General features: G+C 34.7%; 1 protein-coding gene across 1 annotated transcript in view; it reads right to left on the minus strand.

The window, feature by feature from the left end:
- LOC114326216 (protein O-mannosyl-transferase TMTC2) overlaps positions 1–13,892 on the minus strand; it is a 588,400-nt gene that overhangs the window by 96,216 nt on the left and 478,292 nt on the right. The gene's annotated exons all lie outside the window — the stretch shown is intronic.

Consider the following 13,892-nt stretch of genomic DNA (forward strand, 5'->3'; position numbering starts at 1 on the left):
TAAGTAATCATAACCACATTTTTTAACTTTCACAATTTCAACCATCTTTTCAATTTTAATAGTGGGATTACTTATTTGATTTTAGATTCACTGATGATGGACCGATAGGTTTGAAAACGTTCTGATGAACTCATTTTATTGAATCCATTGGGATTCTAAAAATTTTTAGTAAATATACCTTTTACATAGAAGTGGTTTTTACTTCATGTTCCAGTTTGTTTAACTATAAGGTATACAGCCAACCCAGGGAACTACCCTTTTTAGTTTAAAAAAATTTAATGCTGCACCGATGGGGACATGGTAAATCCAATGGGTACTATTTTGAATAATGCTGCGGGATGGATCACAAAAAACAAAGTATTGTGGAGTTATCATTAACATTGAGAGAGTTCTACCAGATTGTACCGGGTGTCCAAATAAGAATGGCTCTCGGCCATATCTCAGGAACCGTTTATAGTACAGCTTTGAGAAAAAAATATTTACATCAAAAGTTGCCTCGGCAAAAGCCCGGAAATTATTTTCATAATTGTCAGTCCACCGCTAGAGGCGTAATTGAATATCAAAAATTAAAAAAATCAAAATTTTGCAAAATTTACCTAATGAAAGGGGACTGGAAATCCAATCATCGTATTCTTCATAAAATTCTGCGCATATTTGATTTCACAAGTTTAAGTCTACCTTTGCAAATAAGAGGTGAGGGTGAGTGGGAACCTTCTTATGAAAAAATGGCTGTAAGTCCGGTTCTGCTAAATTGAATTTTGCATACTTGGTCTTGATGAAAACAGCTCTTTTTCGTCAATGTAAGTGTCTTATTTTCGAAATAGCCTAATAAGTAGTATGCAAGCTAGGAGGCGTTATTTAATTATTTTCTGAAATCTAGTTTTCTTTGGAGAATATTAAATACAAGTGTGCATTTTTAATCCTGTAATACAAAATTAGACCAAATTAGCAACATAATACCGAAAACCGCATGTCCATACCTTTTTTCTATCTCGAAATATCTTAAGAAACGTTTAAATTTTAAACAACTGTTAATGTCACCGGTAAACCAAGTTAAGGAAAAGTAGTGTGCTGTGGTAAAAACAAAGAAGCATTTTCCAGATGTAAACGTATATAATTAACTAAAACAACAGTAAGACAAACAACACGATAAAATATAACAAAGAAATTAAAGCAACTATACCTCGTCCAATTTACTTACCGTTGCACGTCATCCGCGCCATAGCCTGTGACACGATACCAACACGAAATATTTAGGCGGTGGGTATGTTCTTTTTTAGAATCAAAATGATTCTAAAGGGGAACACACCTACCGCCTAGATATTTCGTGTTAGTATCGTGTCACAGGCTATAGCGCGGATGACGTGCAAAGGTAAGTAAATTGGACGAGGTATACTTACTTAGTGACGACGGAAATGTTCAAATTCTTCTCAATCATTTTCGATGCAAGCATTTACTCTTTCAAGAGTAGATTGAACAGCAGTCTCAATTTCTGCTTTCACAATGCTTTGAATGGAGTTTCGTATTCTGTAGATTCTAGATCATGTTTTCTCGCGTAGTGGGCCTAGCGGCAAAAACAAGGTCTTTAATCCGTCCCCATAAATAAAAGTCTAAAACAGTTAAATCTGTTGGTATTCAATCTACTCTTGAAAGAGTAAATGCTTACATCAAAAATGATGGGCCACAATTTTAACATTTAGGCAGTCACTAAGACTAAGTAAGTAGTTGCTTTTATTTCTTTGTTATATTTTATAGTGTTGTTTGTCTTATTGTTGTTCTAATGAATTATATACGTTTACATCTGGAAAATGTTTATTTGTTTTTTTCATAGCACACTACTTTTCTTTAACCTCGTTTACCGGTGACAGTAACGGTTATGTTTAAAATTTACACATTTTTTAAGATATCTCGAGAGACAAAAAAGGTATCCACATGCGGTTTTCGGTATTATGTTGATAATTTGATCTAATGTTGTAATACATGATTAAAAATACATACTTGTATTTAATATTTCCAAAGAAAACTAGATTTCTAAAAATAATTAAATAACGCCTCCTAGCTTGCATATTACTTATTAGACACCAATCTTTAAATTAAATTATTAGACCTCGGTTAAATTATAATTGTTAGGTTATTCAGCAAAATACATAAGTACCATTTTGTTTTTTTTTTTAAGTAATGGTATAGAAAATATTCTTACAAAACCGGAAGAAAAGTACACCTAGTGGGGCCCCACAATTAACATACAAATAACGGATTAGGTACTAAGTTGTAAGATAAATCCAGAAAGCATATAAATTAGAATGGCAACTATTAAATAAATCAACTGAAACCTTCAAATACTTGGGAGTCCAAGTAACACCAAAAGCAAAGCAGGGACCAACGAAGAAATACATTCCAGGATTGGCCAAACAAGTTCGGCCTCTAGACGGTTACACAGACCATTGTGAATATAAAGTATATCTACAAAAGAAATAATAGAATAAAATAAAATAAAAGTATAATTTATAAAACATTAATAGAAAGTATAGGGTTGTACTGCGCCAAACTGAAAGCTAAATCAAAAGAAACCAATCAAAAATGAATGCCATGGAAATGAGTTATAGGAGACGATGCTGCCGGCTCAATAGACTTGATAGGTTAAGAAACTAAGATTTATCGGATTTAAATGGAGATTGCTCTAGACATAGGCCTGGATCTCGCGTACCAAAAAAAGTTTATTAATAGCAAGCTGAAAATTTGTTAACAGTTTAACAGTGTCTAATCGGACAAACTTTGATGTACGGAAACACTGAAACAGGGGAAGTTTTAATTGTAGGAAATATTAAAACCCTTCAATATTTCCCTTCTTGCCAGGCTTATTTTTAATAGTAGTCCATATACCCACATCTCAATCGAGTCTATAAAATGCGCACTGGTGAGGAAGAAAATCAATAACACAACATGCAAGTGGATTATTCAGATGCTTCTGAGCAGAATAATATCCATAGATTCGTATGAAGATACCATAAATCTGAGAGCAACTAAGGGATGCCCTCAAGGCGGTGTATTGTCACCGTCATTATGGAACATAGTTGTCGATGATCTGAGTCATGGGCTAAGTGCCCCAGCAATCTGGGTCCAGGGTTTCGCAGATGATATTGTAATAGTAACTAGGGGAAAATTTCTCAGCACTGTTGCGTATCGGATGCGATATGCCATTTACTACATAGAGAACTGGTGTCTGAAAGAGAACCTCTCCGTAAACCCTTCTAAAACTAAACTGGTAGCCTTTACAAATAAAAGGAAGCTTACTGGACTGAGTGAGCTGAAATTATTTGGAGAGGTACTGGAAAGAACCAATGAGGTTAAGTATCTAGGGGTAACCCTGGATTCTAAACTAAATTTTAATACTCATATTACCAATATAACCAATAGAATATCCTAAGAGTTGAAACCAAAGGTGATTTGTTGGTTATACACATCAGTGGTACGACCGACAGTCACTTATGGGTCAGTACTCTGGTGGAGATAAACGGCTTTGCAATCTTGTCTGACCACTCTTACCACCCTACAAAGACAAGCGCTTCTAAATATAACAGGAGCATTGACTAGTACAGGAACGGCTTCATTAGAGGTCATCACCGGTCTCCCTCCGCTGGAATTATATATTTCGGCGGTAGCCTTTATGACCATCCTGAGACTCAAAGCAAACAATACTTGGAGGCCGAATTATGTATTGAATAGCCACACAAACATTACTGGGACTATACTTGAGGAATCCATCTTTATGATAAACTTAGATATGATGACACCAGAACTAATCTTCACTGAGAACATTAACACAATTATACCATCAAGGAACAAAAAGTCCCAAATATTAATGGGGACTTAATATGGTCCACTGATGGATCTAAAACTGCCCATGGTACTCGATCAGGAGTTTTTGGGAAAACATGTAACTATAATAAATTTTACAGCCTAGGTCAACATAAAGCGGTATTCCAGGCTGAAGATTTTGCTTTGGTGGCCTGCATTGATGAAATCATTGATGAAGACCCTAAAGCTAAGAGAATCAACATTTATACAGATAGCCAATCGGCTATTCTGGCTGTAAAGAACCCTCTCACCAAATCAAAACTGGTGAGAAACTGCAAAGATCTCCTCAATAACTTGGCTAAAAACAATAGAGTGCCTTTAATATGGGTGCCGGGTCGTGAAGGGGTGCATGGGAACGAACGAGCAGATATGTTAGCGAAACAAGGCTCGAGAGAAACTTTTAAAGGCCCAGAACCTTTCTCTGGCGTCAGTAAAGGTGCTATGAAAAACGAGGTTCAGAAATGGCTGATAAAGAATCATCAAAATAAATGGAGAACCACTCAAGGGCAAATCCAGACTAAAAAAATAATCAAGAATATTGATAAAAAAACTCTCGAACAGTTTGATGAACCCCAATAAACGAGAGATCAAAACGGTCACTGAAATGATGACTCGACATTGACGTTTAAGAAATCACCTATACAAGCTAGGTAAGGTGAATGAACCATGGTGCAGAAAGTGCGAAATGGAAGAAGAGACTGCCATACACATACTATGCCATTGTAGTGTACTAGGTGATATGAGGCAGGACTTCACTGGTCAAATGAGGTTTCAACCAGAAGAGATCCTAAAACTACCAACAAGAAAACTTCCTTCCTGTGGCCTTCGTTGAGGCCACAGGACTTATTAAAGTTTAAGGAGAAGAACAGGGTTTGGTACAATGGTCTTATGACCAAGTGCCAGAGACTAACGAGTTAAGAAGAAGAAGAAGAGATACCCACATCTCAAAGGTCTAAATCGTCGAGGCCATTTAGTTTCTGGATGAGTAAAAATAAGTCTTAAGACGACAAAGCCGTATCTAGTACATAGTGCAAGTTAAGTAAAACAGCTATTATGACTGGCGCACAAGAAAAAATTGCTTTAAAAATTAGACCAAACTAGGAATTCACCACTGGGTGATTTTTAGATTAACTCTTAAGTACTAACACCCAGTCTCTCAGACGGCATCGCTTGTCGAAAGTGGGATATTTCCCTTCCTAGAAAATTTTGAAGGTCACCCGTTTATGACTTTTCAAGTTGGGATGTGCTTTAGAAGTATTGAATTAGACAATTTGCGGCCGGTTGTTATTCGAAAGATATTTAGGCTCAAAGTGTGATTTCCGTCTAATAGACGGGATGTTAATGTTTGTGCCTAGTTCGTCATAACACATAATGTGCCCCAGTTCGTCAAAAAACATCAAATAATGGAATAAAGACCCTGACGAAAATCTTTTGAAATAGTTTGATGAGGTTGAAGACGACATAAGTGAAGTGGAATCAATTTGTGATGAATATATTGCCACTGACTACCCTTACTACACTGTACTAACTATTGTACCTGTCAGTTTTTTTGTTTCAGAATTTTTTAAAAACCTTTTTATTTTCATTTTTCTTACTCATTCTTTAATGTGTTTAATTTTTATCGCACTTTTTTCAGGAGTAAAAAGGTACACAAACAATACCTCCATTCTTGTTATAATGGTTTTTATTTTAATAAACAAGTAATTGGACTTCGAAATCCTAAGGTTTTCATCCAAAGTAAGCAAAAGTAGAACTGGTCATCATTGTTTAAACACAAATGTCTTCAAAACGTAAACTAAAGATTCAAACTCAACTTTTCAATACGCCTCGTTTGACGTGTTACATGTACTATTTATGCGACTATAATTGCACTTCTGGTTAGAACTTTTTAATCGGAAATGATATAAAAACAAAAATTTTACATTTGTTCTCATCTTGCTAAGGCACGTCGAATGATATATCGCTTATTCAATTTCGGTGATTTTAAAACAGTACTTACGGTTGCAGCTCAAAAACTGGAAGTCCGATGTCAAATTTCTCATCTCAAATACCATTCTTGGGTTATAAGCTTTCATTCGACACCTCATTCGTCATTCTATCTGTATTAATAACGGAGGAGTTGTATTCGCGGAAGGACAGACAGTCATGAAACCGGAAGTATATATTTGCTCTCGTCTTGCGAAGGCGCGTCGAATAATATATCACTTGCACTATTCGGGTGACTTTAAAACAGTACTTCTGGTTGCATTTCTAAAACCCGAAGTACTAGCTCAAGTTTCTCACCTTTAGTACCATCCTTGGAAGATTTCATTCGACACCTTATTTGTCATTCTACCTAGTATAATGACGGAGAAGTTATATTCGCGGTCGGACGGACAGATGGGCAGACATCCTAGGTAAACTTTCTCACTTTTAGTATCATCCTTTAATTATAAGCTTTCATTTGACACCTCATTTGTCATTCTACCTGGTATAATGAAAAAGGGTTATATTCGCGGTCGGACGGACAGACGAACAGATAGCCTAGGTCAAATTTATCATCTTTTGTACCATCCTTGGATTATAAGCTTTTATTTGACACCTTACTTCTCATTCTACCTGGTATAATGACGGAGCAGTTATATTCGCGGTCGGACGGACAGACGGACCGACATCCTATGTCAAATTTCTCACCTTTACTACCATCCTTGGATTATAGGCTTTCATTTGACACCTCATTTGTCATCCTACCTGGTATATTGACAGAGGAGTTGTGATCACAGACAGACAGACAGACAGACAGACAGACAAACGGACAGACGGACGTGGATAATTCAAAGTTTTCACATTTTTACAAAATTGGGTGAAAACAATACAGAAAAACTAGATTAATTACTGTGTTTTTTTGATTATTTCATTCATAGGAGATTCTGACCAATAGAAAGCTACAGAAATCTGAATTAAATCGATAATTTTTGATAATCTCCCGTCGTTAAGTATATCACGTCAGATGCCCCTCGTTGCTACGAAAAAATATATTCAGTGACATTAATGACAATTAATGTTTTAAAAATTATAAAAGTGATGACTTTCAATCGTCAAATATTTATAAAAACTGTGTGTTTAATGGTACTTACATAAATAAATTACAATAAAATTTTGGTTTTGAACAGTTTTATTCATGAAATAATCGCAACAAATTGCACTCGACCTCTGAAATTAATATAGAATTTTTGCTCTCGTGACACTTTGACATAAAACTGTCAAAGTGTCACTCGGGAATAATTCAATAATTTCAGAGCTCTTGTGCAATTAATAATTGATAATCAATACTTTCAGTAAGGCAGCGAGATATTTTTTTGCATTAAAATATTTAAAAGACAAGAATTACCACTAAAATGTTAAACCCGTCTGTCAGGCGGTTAGTTAGTGTTTACGTCACTGATTTAAGATGTTAGTACTTAAGGGTTAAATTAGGTATTAAGTTAGGATCTATAAAAAAGTGGTCTTTGACTAGATTTTAGCAACAAACAAACAACATTAATATTTTTTTGGAGAAACATGTTTTTTTGTTTCAAATAAAGTTACCTATTTGAAAATCTAGAAATCCGTTTACGTAATGAAATTTTAAAAATATGTTACGTTCTCTCTTCTACACAAACAAACTTTGTTTATGTAGATGAAATAATAATAAAGTTTACCCAAAAGCTTCGAGTACGTATCTCTAGTAAAATGTAAAACGCAACCAAACCAATTTCTTAGGCATATTTGCCGAGTGTGTTACGTAATACCGTTTATGCATAATCTTAATCGTATCCCAGTGAAATCGTCTAAAATATCCAACGGTGTATTGTGGCAGCAATGCGCATAAAATTTCATTAGAATCTATGCGTCCTCGCCACTGTTTATCTAATCCATTAGAGTCTTCATGAATGCGAATTCTACCCCTTTTGTCAACATACTAGAAGGTCGGCGACGTCATCGAGGAAATTAAATGGAGACAAATAATACACCATTTCCATTTTCATGATGAACTACACAAATATTGATTTTGCAGGAATTATGATTTTATAAATACGGTTTTATTACCAAATGGATTACTGGAATTACAATTTTGTCTAGAGATTAGAAAGGGCTATGAATATAAAATGACCTTAATGGCTAGAATTTAGAGCTTTACGATACGATACAATATCGATACTTTTTAAGTGTTGAGTATTGTACTGGTTATGCCAATGAAGTATCGTATCAAGTATCGATATCGGCAATACTTTCTGATAAAAATATCGTATTGATATTGATTTCAATACGATATCGATACAATACTCGATAAAATATCGACATAAAAAGGATTATACATCTGAGCTTTGTAGGCCCTTTATGCCCACTTTTGTATGCTTGGCAAATGGATATTATTCTAAAAATATTACGAATATTACTTATAACTTATATGTTATATGTATATTCTTGTAAAGATTGAATATAGCTGAATGCTTCTTTGAAAGTCGACAAATACTTACTAATTCTGTATTGTTTAAAAACTACTTTTGAAAATAGAGGGAAATTCCCGGAGTTTCGGAATAAATCGCAATTCAGTATTTGTTAAAAATTATTTTTGAGTCATCATCACTTACTTCCATAATATTGCCACAATTGCCACATGATATAAACAGTTTAATCACAACAGACATTTACTCACTCTCAAGAATTTCAAGTTCATGCACTCAAGTGTAAAATATTATAACAGCTGATGCTTGGGTTGCAGATCACTTATACTTTTATGTAATAAATAATTATGATCTAAATAACTATTCCACAAAATATAATCAAACAACTGTGGCGTTTTATTTTTTTTCTCGATATCCGAGGCAAGCGTATCGACAATACAAGAGGACAAGAGTATTGTATTGATTTCAGATAATGAGTATCGTATCGACATTAATATTGCTAACGTACGTATTGTATCGGTATCGTATTGGTTTTCGATACGATATCAATACAATATCGATATTTTTATCGAATATCGTGAAACTCTACTAGAACAACCTTTTAGATGGCACTAAATTTACATCTGAATAAATATACGGGTTTTAATAAAAAAAACATGTTTTACCGAATGTATGCAATATTATATTATGAAAACAATAGTTTAAAAAAAATTGGAAAGAAATCCTTTGTAAAAGGTATAAATTTTTTTTATTAAAAATCCCTTAAAAGGGCTACATCACAACAAAACGTTTTCGATTTTTATAAAAAATCATCATCAGTGTTCGATAAACTGGATGCTAGCTGAGCCACAAAAAAAAATATCTGGGTAAAAACCCTTTACATAAAATATAGATGCCTTAAAAGTGCATACTTCAATAAAAAGGCCTGTGATGGTCACATGGCAAACATGGCCCACATGTTTCCCAACACGTGGGATCCAAATTGAGTTGATCACATTTCAATGACTTAATGGCAACAAGAGTTGAAGAAGTCATTGAAATGTGATCAACTCAATTTGGATCCCACGTGTTGGGAAACCTGTATACTTTACCTTAGGGCATTATCCTGTTTGCCATGTGACCATCACAGGCCTTTTTATTGAAGTATGCACTTTTAAGGCATCCATATTTTATGTAAAGGGTTTTTACCCAGATATTTTCTTTTGTGGCTCAGCTAGCATCCAGTTTATCGAACACTGATGATGATTTTTTATAAAAATCGAAAACGTTTTGTTGTGATGTAGCACTTTCAAGGGATTTTGAATAAAAAATTTTTATACCTTTTACAAAGGATTTCTTTCCAATTTTGTGATTGATGGTATACAGCCAACTACAGGAAAACTTTTTCTTTTCCTTGTGGATTTTAATAGTTTAAAAGTTTTCAAGAATAAGAATAGTAATCCTACGGAATAAGAAAGATCAGTGGAAATAAAATCAATGGGAAAATCCCAGTAGCTGGCTGTACATATACCATAATTAAAAATCATACAGGACAAGTTAAAACTTCGTTTGTACAGTGCTGGTATAAAAAGTTTGTTGAAAAACTATTAAAAACTCATCCAACTGGATTCGTAAAAGTTTTTCGATCTAGATCAGGTCATCTTCAGTGCGTTCTGCTTAATAGATGAAACCAGCAACCTTATAAAATAGGTGACATCAAGAAATATGATTTACATGTTGATAATCTGATATTAGTAGCGACTCTAGGTTGGTCTGTGTCCATTGAACTAGCAAGAACCACACGTTCTTTTCGAGCAGTGAATCATGTTGCCCTTTGAGCACTCTTAACAAATTTATCTTTTAACATCGACTTAGAGTCGCTACTAACATCAGATTATCAACATGTAAATCATATTGCTCGATATCACCTATTTTATAAGGTTGCTAGTTTCATCTAATAAGCAGAACGCACTGAAGTTGATCTGATTTAGATCGAAAACGTTTTGCGAATCCTTTTGTATGACTTTTTAATAGTTTTTCAATAAACTTTATATACCACTGTACAAACGAAGTTTTTATTTGTTCTGTATGATAAGTGGAAATAATATCACCGAAATCCTCGAAGTTGACGAATCTTTTTATCGCAAAATGTATGAGAGCATCAGCGAAATGTAAGATCAGTCCTTGACAAAGATCACTAACCAAAAAAATATCGAATCTGGTGCTAAATCGTAATATAGAAGTTGGTGGAAGGGATATCGAACAGACTGTGTTGAACAACATGTTATCCGGTAGAGGCCAAGGCAAGAAGTACTACGCAGCACGGGACGAACCAGATTGATTGTCGACCAGATGGACTGGCGTGTTAGCAGTAACTGAATGCAAGCCACACAAGACAGAGATAGATGGAAATAGATAAGTGAGACATATTGCCCAGTAGTGGACACGTATAGGTTGAAGATGATGATGGTGATGGGACTAAAATACAGTTTTTATTACTACTTCTCTCATTTCAAATTGTTCGGTTACTATATTATTTGCATTCACTTTATGTTCTGTTTTCGTAAGTGTTAGATTTATCATTCTTATTATTTTGTTAAAACTTCTAGATTTTTTAATAATTTACGTTATTCAGTTCTGTATTAACCCGCCACCTGCCACGTGGGGTGCTACCAGCACTCCATAACACATTTTCAACAAATATTTGGTAACGGAGCTGTGCGTCATAGTAGCTTTCAATAATATTATATAGCATAGATGTGTTAATGTTTGAAGTGGTTACTTAGTGTCATTCTGAACTTCATCATCATCAGGGCTTTTCATTCCAGGTGGAATGTTTGCCACTCTTACTTAGAGCTCTCAGATTCGCTTATTGCGGTGGATCACTCCGCATTCCACTTGTATGTTGTCAAAGTTTGTTGTATGACTTGGCTTTCGTTACTATTTTCTTCCACTCATTTCGATATGTGCATAGTTCTCTCCAGTTTTTCACTTCCAGAATTTTGATATCTCTCATGACCTGGTCCTCCCATCTCCTCTGGATCTTCCTCTTGGTCTTTCAGTTGCCGGTTTCCATCTGGTGATCTTCTTAATCAGTCGGTCGTTTTTCCTTCTTTCTATGTGTCCCAGCCATCTCAGCCTCTGTGATTTCATAAATCTTACTATATCTTCTCCCTCCATTATGTCTCTTAGTTCATGGTTCATTCTTCTTTTCCTTTCTCCGTTGTCCATTCTTATCGAGCCCATAATGCGTCTGAGGATTTTCCTTTCGAATAATCTCAATTTCTCTTCATCTTTTTCCGTGAGGCACATTGTCTCAGCTGCGTACGTAACTACTGGTCTGATTGCAACTCTGTATATTTTCAGTTTTGTATTTCTGGATAAGTTCTTGTCCTTCACAAGCCTATGATATCGCCAGTATGTTTTGTTGCCTGTTAGTATTCGTTCCGTTACTTCTTCACTTCTCTTGTTTTGGCCATTCACTATTACTCCCAAATATTTAAATTTTTGGACTCTTTCAAAAGTGTAGTTTTTTATTTTGATTTCTCTCATCCTGTTACCTTCTCTTCTAGAGCAGAGTAGATATTTTGTTTTTCCTTCGTTAATTTCTAGACCTCTTTTCCGTGCTTCTTTTTCCAGGATTGTTACTGCTTCTTTTAATCTTTCCTTGTCTCTTCCCATAAGAACTAAATCATCTGCATATGCAACTATTTGTGTTGAGGAGTGGGCTATAGTTCCTTTAATTTTGCTGGCCTTGACTGTTCCTTCTAGTGCTATGTTGAATAATGTGGTTGACAGGGAGTCGCCTTGTCGCACTCCTGTTTCTATTGAAATTGATTTTGTGCTACCTTCTTCTGTTGTTACTTTGGCTCGAGCTCCATCCATGGTCATTTTTGTTAATCTGATTAATTTTGCTGGTATATCTTGATTTTTCATTTCAATAAATAATTTATTTCTTCCAATACAGTCAAAGGCTTGTCTGAAGTCTACGAAGAGGATGTGGAGTTCTATGTTGTGTTCGTGGCATTTTTCGATTGTTTGTGTAACTATGTGGATCGCATCTGTAGTGGATCTGCCATCTCTGAATCCTTGCTGGTGGTCCCCAATTTTTTCTCTGGGAATTGATAGTTTTTGTTTGATGAGAGCTGTTAGAATTTTATATGTTGTACTCAGTAGAGATATTGCTCTATAATTGTTACAGTTTGTTACTTCTCCTTTCTTAAATATTGATATAATTCTGCCTTCTTTCCAATCCTCAGGCATTTTTTCTGCTTCCCATATTCTAACTATTAGGTTATAGATGCTTGTTAATAACTTTTCCCCTCCGTTTTTAATTAGCTCATTGGGAATTTCATCTGGGCGTGGTGTTCGTTTCTGTTTCATTTTTTGAATGATGGCTAAATATTCATCATTTGTTGGCATCCCTATTTCATTATCTCTAATGTCTTCCATTGCGCCTACCTCCTCTTTCGGGCTTTCTTTGCATCTATATAGTTCTGAGAAGCGTGTTTCCCATGATCTATTGTCAATTTTAACTACTGGTCTGCCTTTTCTTTGTTGAGCTTTTAGGTATCCAAATAGTTTAGCGCTGTCTTTACTATTCATTTCTAGTTCCTTTAACAGCTCTTCGATCCACAGTTTTTTTTGTTCTTGCAACAATTATCGGCTGGTTTCTTTTTTTCTTTCATTTATCTCTTGCTTGGTTTTTGTGTTTGATTTTGTTTTCGCATTATGCATCAAACCACTCTTTCCTTCTTTTTATTTCCCTCTGTCCTAGCACCTCTTCAGCTGAATTCAAAATGGATTCTTTTATATTTTTCCATATGTCCTCTGTGTTATTTACTTGTGTTAGGTTTTCCTTTAGGGTTGTCTCATATTGTTCTCTTAGTTCCTGTACTTTTAACTTCTCCAGATTCCATCTTCTTTTGTTTTGTCTTGTTCTGTCTGCTTTAATTATCTTCATTTTGATTTCTCCTATTACCAGAAAATGGTCTGTGTCCGCGTTTGCTCCTCTATATGATCTGACATCGTGCATTATTGCTTTCCATTTTTTGGATATTAGTATGTGATCTATCTGATTGCCATCTGTTGTGCCAGGTATCAACCATGTTACTTTATGCTCTCTTCTGTGCATGAAGTTTGTACTGATAATGTAACTGTTTGTTATTGCTGCTAGTTGGCATAATTTTCTTCCGTTATCGTTTGTCTCGTCATGAATAGTTTTTTTCCCTGCTACTTCCTTATACTGGTTTTCTTTGCCTACTTTTGCATTGAAGTCACCAACCATTAGTACTTAACTTATAACTCTAAAATCGCATTGGAGTGTCATCATCTAGCACTTTAAGTCTTAATTGTTTCTTGTATTTTTGACAAACAGGTCAAATTTACATTTTTTAATGAAATAACTGATTTAAATTATTAATACAGACTCTATACTAACTAAATCTTAATTTTTTTTAGATATTTTACTTGACTTCATTTATTATGGCTTGGTACTTGCTAATTTGCTTACAACACCTTTTTCATTTTATTTTTTAACTTTTATAACATATTAGTGGCTAATAAGTTAATAAAACATGTTTTTTATATTCTTGTGTTACTCAATACATTATTTTGTTTTTTAAACAA

This window comes from Diabrotica virgifera, chromosome 5 (assembly GCF_917563875.1).
Source record: "Diabrotica virgifera virgifera chromosome 5, PGI_DIABVI_V3a".
NCBI classification, from domain to species: domain Eukaryota; kingdom Metazoa; phylum Arthropoda; class Insecta; order Coleoptera; family Chrysomelidae; genus Diabrotica; species Diabrotica virgifera.